This window comes from Etheostoma cragini, chromosome 20 (genome assembly GCF_013103735.1).
Source record: "Etheostoma cragini isolate CJK2018 chromosome 20, CSU_Ecrag_1.0, whole genome shotgun sequence".
Classification (NCBI taxonomy): Eukaryota; Metazoa; Chordata; class Actinopteri; order Perciformes; family Percidae; genus Etheostoma; species Etheostoma cragini.
In genome coordinates, this window is record NC_048426.1 from 9,953,529 (window position 1) to 9,965,457 (window position 11,929).

Consider the following 11,929-nt stretch of genomic DNA (forward strand, 5'->3'; position numbering starts at 1 on the left):
CTGGCTCTCTGGTGCAGTCAGAACAACCTTGAGCTTAACACGCTCAAAACTGTGGAGATGATTGTGGACTTAAGGAGGACCCCACCACTCCCCCCATCCCCCCCATCACCATACTCAACAGCCCTGTGCCTGTTGTGGAATCCTTTAGGTTTCTGGGATCCACTATATCCCAGGACCTGAATGGGGAGCACAACACTGACACCATCATCAAAAAGGCCCAGCAGAGGCTGTGCTTGCTGCGCCAGCTCAGGAATTTAGACCTGCCTGAGGAGCTGCTGGTCCACTTCCACTCAGCCATCGTCCAGTCTGTCCTCTGCACGTCCATCACTGTCTGGTTTGGATCTGCCACCAGAAAGGACAGGAGCAGACTACAACGGACAGTTAGGACAGCAGAAAGGATCATCGGTGCCAACTCATCACTTATACTCCTCCAGAGTCAGGAAACGGACAGGAAACATCCCTGCAGACCCCTCTCAACCCGGACACAACCTGTTCCAGCTTCTCCCCTCTGGAAGGCGCTACAGAGCACTGTACACCAAAACCAACTGACTCAGGAACAGTTTCTACCCACAAGCCATCACTCTGATGAACAGCTGAATTCTTACCCACAGTGTCCGGTTCAATTCTGGTCAAAAACCCAGTACCACCGTCTCTAGACAGCACCTGTTTATTGGTTCCACTAATTATTCCACTTATTTATTTATTATTTATTATTTATTCATCAGTCTCATTCCCTATTCCAGAGCTGTTCATACTGTAATATAATAACATACTATTATTTATTCCCGCATCCTTTGCACTATGCTCCACATTTATAATAACTATCACAATTCACTCCTGCATACTTTGCACTCTTCGTTGCACTATTGCCTCTATATTGTTTCTGTTTAGAGCATGTACAGTATATATTAGTGTGTATATACTGTTTGGTTGTTTTGTGTGTGTAAGCGCATTGTGATCAACAATGTTCCAAAGTAAAATTCCTTGTATGTGTCCTCATGCCTGGCAAATAAATCTGATTCTGATTCTGATGAAGAAGGGTTAGAGATAAATTACAACATAAGTAACAGAGAAGAAGGTTTGCTTAGAAAAACCTGTGTAACCGGCAGGCCGACAGGTTTTTTATGTTAACAAAGGCAAATTAAAGACTTCAGACTGTACCTAAGGCAAATAATTGAAAATGTTATTTGCACATGTCCTGCATACAAATTACATGTCCCTGGTTATGTTTCTCCACTAGAGGGCAATGCGCCACCAACTGTACTCTCCACCTCTCCACTGCAGTCTCCTGCTCAGTGCAGCCCAGACTTCTCTAGAGGTTTGTTTGCCCAAAACTAACATTTATACCTGGCATCCCAGCAGAAAAGCAAGTGCCAGATTGAGTAGGAGATAAGATCAGAGCAAGGCCCACTGAAAGTCTGTCTATGGTCCATGTGCATGCTCAGGACACAGCAGACGTCCCCGTCCATCACAGACACACAGAGATGTTACAGGCCATGATAACTGGGCAGCTGCTCACGCCACCTGATGTCCACAGTAGTGCTATGTAGATCGGCGGCATGGCTTAATGGGAATGCTTTAACAAGTTGATGACTTGGTGGTGGTAGTAGCTCAGTCTGCATGGATCTGGGTTAGAAACTAGAGGGTTGCTCAAGTCCTCAAAGTATGGTGAACTGGCACATCACCAGCTACCAGTCCACCTCCTGGGCACTGCCAAGGTGCTCTTGAGCAAGGCACTGAACCCGCAACTGGTCTGTGCACCTTTCCATGGGCAGCCCCCTCACTCTGACATCTCTCCATTTAGTGCATGTACAGGCACTGAGCATGTGTGTGTAATTCAGGCATGTCTGTTATAACAAGAGTGTAAATTGTAATTTCCCCTTGCTGGATTAATAAAGTACACATTATTATTATTATATCACTAAATACTTCATTTTCTTTCATTCATGAAGTGTTAGTAACACTGTGGCAGTGATTCTGGGGCACACCTGTATGAAGAACGCCATTGCATTAAAAAACTAAGAAAAAAAGTATAACAGACTCTTCCGCCTTGATGGCACAGAAAATGTACATCTGCCTCGCTTTTGTGCACATTTCATCTAATAATTTATAATTTAGTTTTACAGTAGACTCTTGTAATCAACCCTTAAAGTATACGCGCGACGACACAGCATTTTAACAGTCTGTGAACTTGTGTCCACTTTGCATTCAGTTGTGAGATCAGATGAGGTGTACAGCATCACAGTGGGAACAATGAATCCCGTTCTTGTGGAACATGGGTTTCACGGCAACTCTTAAACTCACTTTTGACAGCAGTAACTTCCAAGAAAGCTTTTGAAGCACACAGAGAATCATTTGTAGATGGGCTTTAGACGTGGAAGCATACCTTTTTATGAAACCATTCTCTTGCGGCCTCCGATGTTCCTTACATAGCCCATACCAAGGTGGGATCTGGCCCATTGTGTTCACGGTGTGTGTGGGAAGTAATGACGTCTCAACGATGGCTCCACCCAGTGACGTGGAATTCCTCTGAACCCTAGGGAGGACGGGGTGGATGATGTTCATAGATTGTGTCTCATGAACAATTAAAATGCAGTACATTAAAAACGTAAAAGAAGTAACACAACACAGAGAGCGCAGTAACACCTGTTGCCACAGCACACAGCAGCTTCCTAGAACCGAGAGCATAGTTCACTTTCCGGGAAGTACTGCTCTGCTTTCCCTCATTCCTGAAGTTCGCAGCTGGTAAAAGTCAATGTCACGGGGATCTCTTTCTCAAGGTAAGTGTTTCTGACATTCACCACTATCGGCTGCAGTGAGTGGAGTGCCATAGACAATGTCAGCCATGACAGCAGATGTGCTGATGAGCTGGTTTCAAATAAGCCTTGAAATTTCCTTGAAGAAAAACTCTCTTTGCTCTTCAGAGAAACAGGTTAGACATATCTAGATCGATTGTTTCTTTTAGTCTCTTTTTCTAACTGCTGAATAAAACCTGTCAAGAGGTAACAGTCAGAGTATACTTAATGGTGGCTGAAAGTTAAAGTACTTGCTGCCAAGATGATAGAAAGTGAGGAGCTCTTGTAAGGGTTTAAGCATGCATGGTCATTCATAAATCATTCTGACCTTGGTGATCCGCTGACTTTTCATCCAGCATCACCAGCAGCTTCACATTTTTGGTTTTATATTGACATTTCTTGACAACTATTTTATGGATTGTCATGAGGGTGTGGACAAAGAGGATGAATCCTAATGGCTTCGTTGTTTTCCAGATTTTTCATTTAGTGGCACCAGCAGGCCGACGTTTTCACTTATCCAGTGAAACATCTCATCATGCACTGGATGGATTGGAACCAAATTTTATACTTTTGTCATTCATGGTCCCCAGATGATTAATTCTGATGATGCCACCATTAGGTTTGTGTGAACTGTCTCTACGACATTGGATGTATCAGCATGACATTTGGAACAGACATTCATGATCCCCTCACCATGCTTGCAGGCATTAGACCTGTTAAGTTTTTCTATGCCATTTCTCTTTGATTGTGTCATGTTTCACGTTTTCTGTTTTATTTTGAAAGTTCTCTGTTCTCCTATGTGTTGTCTTGTTTTACTTCCTGTTGTAGATGTTCCCGCCTGTGTGATTACCTGTCCCCGCCCTACTGTGCTGCACCAGTGTCTCACTGTCTCCCCTGTCTTGTGTATTTAAAGGGATGGTTCGTGGTAATTTCACCCTAGGGTCCTTTGCACGCTGACCTCGAGCCAAACAACCCCCAAGAAGCTTTTTTCCTTTGGTCTAACATTGGGCGAGTTAGCATTATCAGCTGCATACCTTAGTGCAGAAGCTATTGGAACCAAGTGTGTATCTCGTTAAATTACCCTAGTAATAATGTCCGAAATGGTACCAAACCTCTGCAGTAGAACAAATATGTCATATACTCACAAAACAATGGATTCGAAAGTTTGTAAGTACACCTGGAGTTAATTAAAATAACACTTGCCTGATGGCTTCTGCTCTCTGCTGCTACTGCTACCGGCAGTAAGACGAGTTCATAGGGACCGTATACAAACTACAACACCAAAAAGAGATTCAACAAACATATTCATTCATTTAATAATTTAATAAGGTAGTCTCTCCAAACTTACCTCAATTATAACTTGTCTCCTGCCAGTTGTACTCTTTGCCTTCCTATCAGTGGACTATTAACTCTTAGAGTGGGACAGATTGTCTCCCATAACTTTACTCTACTTAATTTTGAGAGCCTCTAATACGTTGGTTTGTAAATCAATAGCAAATAGCATAAACTTTCATCACTAAGTGTGTGTGTGTGAGTGTGTGTGTGTGTGTGTGTGTGTGTGTGTGTGTGTGTTTGTGTGTGTGTGTGTGTGTGTGTGTGTGTTAGTTTCCTTAAATCATTTTTGGAAGCCTAAACAGAACAGAAACATCATGTGTTCCTCTTTGCTGGAAATATAAATGAAATACTCAATATAATAGAATTCCCTCTCCAAGCAAACAACGAAGAATGAGTTTTTTTTCCCAGTCCCTTTCCATATATTTTCACAACTTTTAGTATAGTATTACCCATAGTTGGGTTTACATGCTTAACCTTTTGGATTCACATATTAAATGTGAAAAGAATCCACCCTAAATAAAACTCACACATGCTATTCCCATTATCTTGGACAGTTCATTCTAGATGTGTTTCCATGGAAAAGGTGTGGGCTAAACGCTGAAAAGTGCCAAGACTATCTTCATGTCATCAGTTACAATCTGGAGCAGCTAAACACAGTTGAAGTTTTTTTGGATTGTCACTGGTGAATTCTAGCTGTTAACAGACATGGCTGGCTTTTTAAAAAAAACACTTTTTTTTTTTTTTTCATATTTCAAATCCTTCACTCTAGGACAAAACAGACCAAAAATACCAGAAAGATAAATCAAACAACGTAATAAATGCACTCAGAAAACGCTTTTGTTGTAGTACCTAACATTAATGTAAAAATGTAAAAAATCATGATCTCTATGATAATGCCATATCTTCAAAAAGTTGGAGGTTCTGTCTTTACTCTCATAATAAATGCTGCCCATAACAAAGTAGTTTGAGAGTTTATCCACCAGCGGACTATTGCTGGGAGTGTGGAAGCCTTCTATTTTAAAGCTAGGCATTTCCTAGCTGCCATCAAAGCAAGATCTATATACATACTTTCATATTTATTCCACTTGTCAGTGATATTACTTCCCAAAAGACATAAACGAGGTGAAAGAGAAACATGTACATTTAAACACAGAGATATCAGCTTGGTAACACATTTCAACAATAACGAAAGTGTTCCCAGGACCAAAGCATATTAAAAAAACACCTTTTTATGTCTCACAACGCCATCAGAAGAACCATATCTCACTGTTTATTTCATTTCATTTCTCTGAGGTAAAATAAACCCTGTGTACTATCTCAAATGGTGCTAATGTATGCCTTAAATTATGAGAGCATTTATGTACTTTCCTGCAAATAAAAGACCAATGTTTAAGGTGTATTTCCACATGAAGATCTTGTTCCCACTTTTGTCTTAACCCTTGTATGGTATTCGAGTCAAACTGACCCATTTCAAATTTTTCCAAGAATAAAAAACTAAACCTTTTGTCTACCTGAAAATGGCCTTACCTTATTTTATTTATTCCTGACTCCTTTCAGAAAATTATTCTGGATATGAGACTTATGTTTTTCCAAGATAAGAATGATCACATCTTGGATTTTGAACATGAATTCTAACCTTTCGCCAAAAACAAACCACACTCCCATTTTTAATTGTGTTAAACAACGTATCTCAATTGTTTGAAATTGAGATAAAGAAAATATTTGTTAACAGATTATGAAGTAAAATTTCATTTCAGAATTGTTTTTAAAACCCCAAATAACTCACGGGTCAATTTGACCTGAGGGATACGAGAGGGTCCTGGACTGAAGACAACACAAGGGTTAAATAGTGTGTATTTACCATTAAGCTTGCAATAAGAGCAATATCAATCTTGGAGATGAGTTTAGAATTTTTAATTAAACTTTTAGGGAGTTTTTATGGAAAGACGTTTACATATTGGTCATTGTCCTAACGTCTATGTCACTGACTCGTACACTGGATGTTGGATGCTGTATTTCTTCTTGTTCTTGTCTTAATAGAAACAGGAAAATCTTGTCTATACATTTGACTCCACTACATCTCATCTGTTGGATGAAGCCTTAGGTCATCCACCTTGTTAGCCTTGCCTTGAAGTCCTGGACATCACGCATGCAGTTGATGAAATTCTAAACGTGTCATTAAAGTCTCAGAACTGAGCCGGAGGGTGTCCAGTCAGCTGATGAGGTCATGTCACATGGTGTTTATAGACATGAGATGAGGCTGTTGAGAGCCAAAGCGCTTGCATAATCACTTTTTTGCAGCACGCGAGATTTGTTATGGTCATGCATACATGCAGCACACAAGTATACACAAACACAGCTGAAGCTTCAGATGTTAACATTTCAAGTCTAATCTTCTCTCAGACTATTTGCTGTGGGACTCTTGTCTAAAGCAATCCACTTCTCCATCAGGGACCTTTTGGCTTTCACCATTGTTGCACAAAATTGGTAAATTTGCATCACCTTGCTCACTAAAACCTGTTTTGTTTGGGCTAAATCTTGTTTTCCAGCTGAGTTAATGCTATTTGAATTGCTGTTCTTAGGGAACACGGTTGGGAAAAACAGACAAGTGTCAGATCTCTTTTCTTTTTATTTTCTTTCCGGGGTGGTGGAAGAACCTGTCTTTGCCTGGGGCATAATGTGAACAATGTCTGCTGACTTGTCTGACAAGGAAACAGAGGTATCCTGGGAGATATTCTGTCAAAATCATAAGGCTACATGAATCAACAGGAATCTTACTTTTGAAATATAAGGTGAACAGAAAGGTTCAAATGCGACAATAGAGACATATTCTTCTTCAATACAGGCATGCATTCACTGAAGCATAAACTACTAGGCCTCAGTGTAACATATTGAGATAGTTCAGATGTTAAAATCAATACCTTTGGATTGAAAGTATTAAAAAAGGCCTCTAACTGCAACACCTTCTTGGACCTCATGGTGACTTCTCCCTCAACTGCATCCTTCTTTTTTAAAACCCATTTGCCGTAAACTTTTGTCAGACATCGAGACCTAATAAGAAATAAGTCAGTCAGTGCCACCTGTGTCCATGTGACTCCCCATTACCTCCCTGTGGCGTTACGGCCCAATGACAGCGTCTTCAAGCGACACCACTTGTTCTGCCAACAATAAAGACCAAAATGAAATTGGATTTTTGGCTCTTTGTGTTTCCCAGAGGGCTCTGCTCATTGATCGGCTAAATTGGCTGCTTTTAACCGAGTTGGTCTGTGGTAGACAGGGACAAAGGACAGAGTAAAGTTGACTTGAAACTTCAACTGGATAAACTTGTATCATGAAAACATTATCAGATGTGTTAACTGAAACACGGGTAGCCCTGTGCTGTGGAGCCCATCATTTGCAACGCTGTACTTCCAGGTGAATAAATGGGGTATATTATAAGAGACACATTGAAGGACTTCTTCAATATCATGGGGATTAAGAGACCTCAGTGGGGCTTTCAGGTGCCTGAATCGTTTATAATAACTGAGGTTTTGTGGTGTATTAGATAATACCACACACAATCATGCACACTCCACTCACCTATCAATCAACAGTCTGACTGCCGTGACAGAGATGGATGTCGTTTGTGGTGTTTAATGATGCGTGGCTCCATTACAGATTATTTAGACTGCCGAGTTTCTCCGAAATCTGACTCAAGCACACCCAAGAGTATTAACTTTTGATTCAGCATGTGTTCTCCTTTTGAAAATCATGTTTTTACTCCTGAGTTAAGCTGCTGCCTGCGGGCAACGTGAGATTAAATGTTTCTACAGAGTCGGCATGATGTGTATGCTGACAGAAACACTAGTTACAGTGAGTCGGTGTTTTGCATTCCACATTGTATTATCGTTCCCCAGATGTCGAAAGTGAACAATTACAATCAGCAATTTTGATGTGATGTTAATTGCATCTGCACTGCTTTCATATTATAATGCCAATCTGAACGGCAAAGTGAAGATTAATTACACCTCTGACACATGTTCTGGTTTTAGAAATTGAAGTCTTGTCCAACGAAGATTAGCAAGACCTCTCTCTTTTCCTCATAAACACACAGTCTGATCTGAATTAGATATTGACTTTTTTATATTAAAACCAAATGGGTAATTGATTGAGCAACCAGCTTTATATTAGTAATGCAGAATTCATAAAAGGGATTCAAAGCAAAAAAAAAAAAAAAAAACTGTTTTACAAAACGACAAAGCAGCTATGATTGATTTGAGCATTAAAGTAGCTGGCCGAGCAGCCAGATGATGACATCTAATTAAAGTGTCTGTCTTTGAGAAAGGAATATTCCAATGACTGATCTCAAAATTCTCGCTTAAAAATGCAAAACCCTTGTCAAAAATGTCGTCAGTGTGAGCAGAATAGTTGTTTGGATAACTTTAAAGAAATGACAGGTCTTTCTGTTCCAGTAGTGCCTAAACGGTCACATGGATAATGCTTCTAATCTGACAGATCTTCTGGATCAATCAGATGAAGCCTTTTTTATCAACCATTGTCCTCTAATGACTCTTAAAAACGGTACAGAGATATGCATTAGAAAGTCCAAATAGACCTAAAAAGGAATTCTTATCAACATGGAGTTCTCCTTGAAAGCAGAAAAACAGCAGGCCAATGAAAAAAGTCTTAAAAACAACACATACGTTCTTGTGTATCTAATGTGATTGGTTAGAGGCCACAAAGATATTCTATCAGGCACTGGCAGTAAAAATCAACACCAGCATTGATTGATATTTTCTTATTTCATACTTAAAGATTAGCAAAGTGGATCTTATCTCTTGACCTGGTTCGATAATGTGAAATGTGCGTAGGGAGTGCAGCAAAGATCGCACACACACATACTCATTCCCTCACATGAAGTGAAGTGAAACCTAAACGGGAGGTTGCAGACCCACCCTCCTCACATAAACAGTCCACCTCTCTGAAAGGGGCGAGATCCACAAAGTTACCTAGAAGCACCAGACAACTCTGATGACAGACATCAAACACATGCTCTTAGATATTCTCATACATACACATGCAATCTCATATGAAAGAACACCTCACACACTGTACACACACATTTTAAGAAGTAATGATTGCATGTGGGCTCGACCACCATGAGACATGTTTTTCTCTCTAGTGAGCTCTCATGCAGCTTTGTAGCGAGTGTCTGATGTGTTTCATGCCTCACACTGTGCAGAGTAAACAACAGACCACATGAATTCAGTGTTTGGAGCAGCAGCCAGAAAGAGAAAGAAAGAAATAGATAGTAATAGAGAGTGTGTTGGGTCGTGTGTGAGTGAGTAGCAGGAAGGCATCTGGCCGCGTGGGGGAGATGAGAGGCGGCCGGTTGTCCGAGCGAAGGGTCCCTCGCCCTGTTCCATTCCTCTGTTGTCAGATCTCCATGTTAACCCTGCACACCATGGGGACTAAGGCCCCACGTTCTCCCTAATCCAGCCAGCCTCCACAGCTCCTTGTCTGACGTCAGAGGCTGGGAGGGTGTTTATGTCTTCCAGGATTTTGGGAGGAAGGGTTGAGGGTGTGCAGCGAGAGAGAGAGAGAGAGAGGGGGGACAGGGATGGAGCCGAGAGAGGAGGAGTGCCAGGTAGAGCTCAGACATGAGCTCCTGCCTCTTTTGGGAGAACATTTGATGGAAAAGAACTAATTGCATTCTAGGAATCCTTCTTTATAGGATTTATTAAGCTTGTGATATTTGGACAATCTTAACTCAAGCCCACACAAGCTCTTTTTTACATTCCAGACAAGATTCCAAGGTTTTGAATCATGCAAAATACTTCCTACAGAGATACAAAGAAATATGTATAAAGTGATGCAGAAGGCCTCTATAATTTTCCATTTCATGTCAAGGGGCAGCCATAAAGACAGGCATCTTGGATATAAATATTTCACTGACTGCAAGTGTGGAATATTCCATAAGGGTTTAAAAATAATGCATTTAAATGCTTCCTCTTCATGTAGTGGTTCAATGGAGCTTACACGGGACTTTCATTTTTAATACATGAGTGATGAAGCACTGCAACAAACAGGTGCAGAACACCAAACAGCATGAACAAATTATGTAATGCTACTTATTAGAAACTCTAAGGGGAATATCAGGAACATTTGTCTTAAGTGGATAAGCTGCACTCTGGTCAGATTTGACTCAGGTCACTCTAATCAATTTATCTGTAAATTCCAAAAGTGCACTAAGCATACATTGTGAGTACTCTATAAGATAACCAAGCAAATTCACCAGAATATATGGGATTGGTTAGTTTTCCACCACCATTTCCTTTTCCCCCAGATTCCAATTCTATAACACATTGCGGAAACTTTGAGCCACGTGAGCAAAACCTGAAGGATGTGTCAGCCTCTGTGGTGTGTCATGCATCCAAAAGCTAACCTCAGCTTTGAATTGAGCAATGATCAGTGTCAAGCTTTCAACATATTTGTTGGGCAATCATTCTTCAGACTGTTATTGAGACCGGTAGTGCCGTATAGTAAAAAAACCTTGACTTGGTGCCGTGTTTTGCCTCTTTCATCAGATCAATCAGCGGCCATGTTTTTCCCTCGAGAGAGGCCGCTGCCTGAATTCCCAAACTCACCAGCAGGAAACAGCTAATGCCCTTTTAACCCTCTCTGCTTGTGTGCGCCTGTGTGGTTGCATGTGTGTGTATATAATTCCCCCCCCCTTTGGGCCACTGTCTCTTTTCCCCTTCAACTTGGAAAGAGTGACTCATTACAGTGAAAGCATTTGCTCATGTGGGGGAGCACAGAGGTACAGCACAGTATTTCTACAGTGTCACAGAGAGTCTAGTTTCCAATTCATTCTTGTTGCTGTCCCAATGGTCTTGCAGCCATTGCAGCAACACCGCATTCCAAATTTACAATCAAATGAAGAGCTTGTGTAAATCAAAGTGGATTGTCTGAAGGTAGCGTAAAGAAATAGTCTCCGAAGACACAGCAAACATTTTTCATTTCTAAATTCTTGAAATGAACTATTTCCACATGCTCTACCAGATGGCTGGACTGCTTGCTGTAGCCTGAATCACAAAGCCAGACAAACAGTAATATGATCCATAGGAAGCTCGAAGGCCTGGAGGAATGAGAAGCTTTTATATTTCAATATTGGGGTGCCACCTGCCAAGTGTGATTTAGTTTTTTGGCTGCATGGATTGTCTTGGAGCTTTAGCTGGTTAATGAATTTTATTTACAAGTGGAACACTGAATGACATCTGCTGTTAACTAATACACCTGATCTTATGTGTTGTTAAAAATGACACCTTACAGGGACTTCAGTGGTGCAGCAGATTGCTGTAGCACAGAAATGCAAAGCCAGACAAACTTCTGCCCAGGGTTTTCAATGAGACTTTGAAGGGAAATCAAAAACGTTCCTTTTTGATTACAGGACTGCTGTTTGTAACCCACATGAGGATTTTTTTATCTTTCATCATGCGTTTAACATCACGGCTTTCTCAACTGATTCACAGACATCTGCTACAGTACTGGTCCTCTGCTTAGCATGACAAACAATGATGGCTTAAATGCTCATCTTTTCCCTCCGCGACATGCTAATGATCAGCTGCAGAGACCCAGAGGCAAAGAGACAGAAGCACATAAAACTATCTCAGATGAGGCAGTGTTGTCCAAGTCTGTTCAAAATGAAGACAGAGCTTATAAAAGAAGCCAAGTCTACCAGGAGAGGAATTAGAGAGGGGGATTTGGATGACTCGCAACCAGCCAAGCAAAACATTAGACAGACACACGCAGTTCCACTG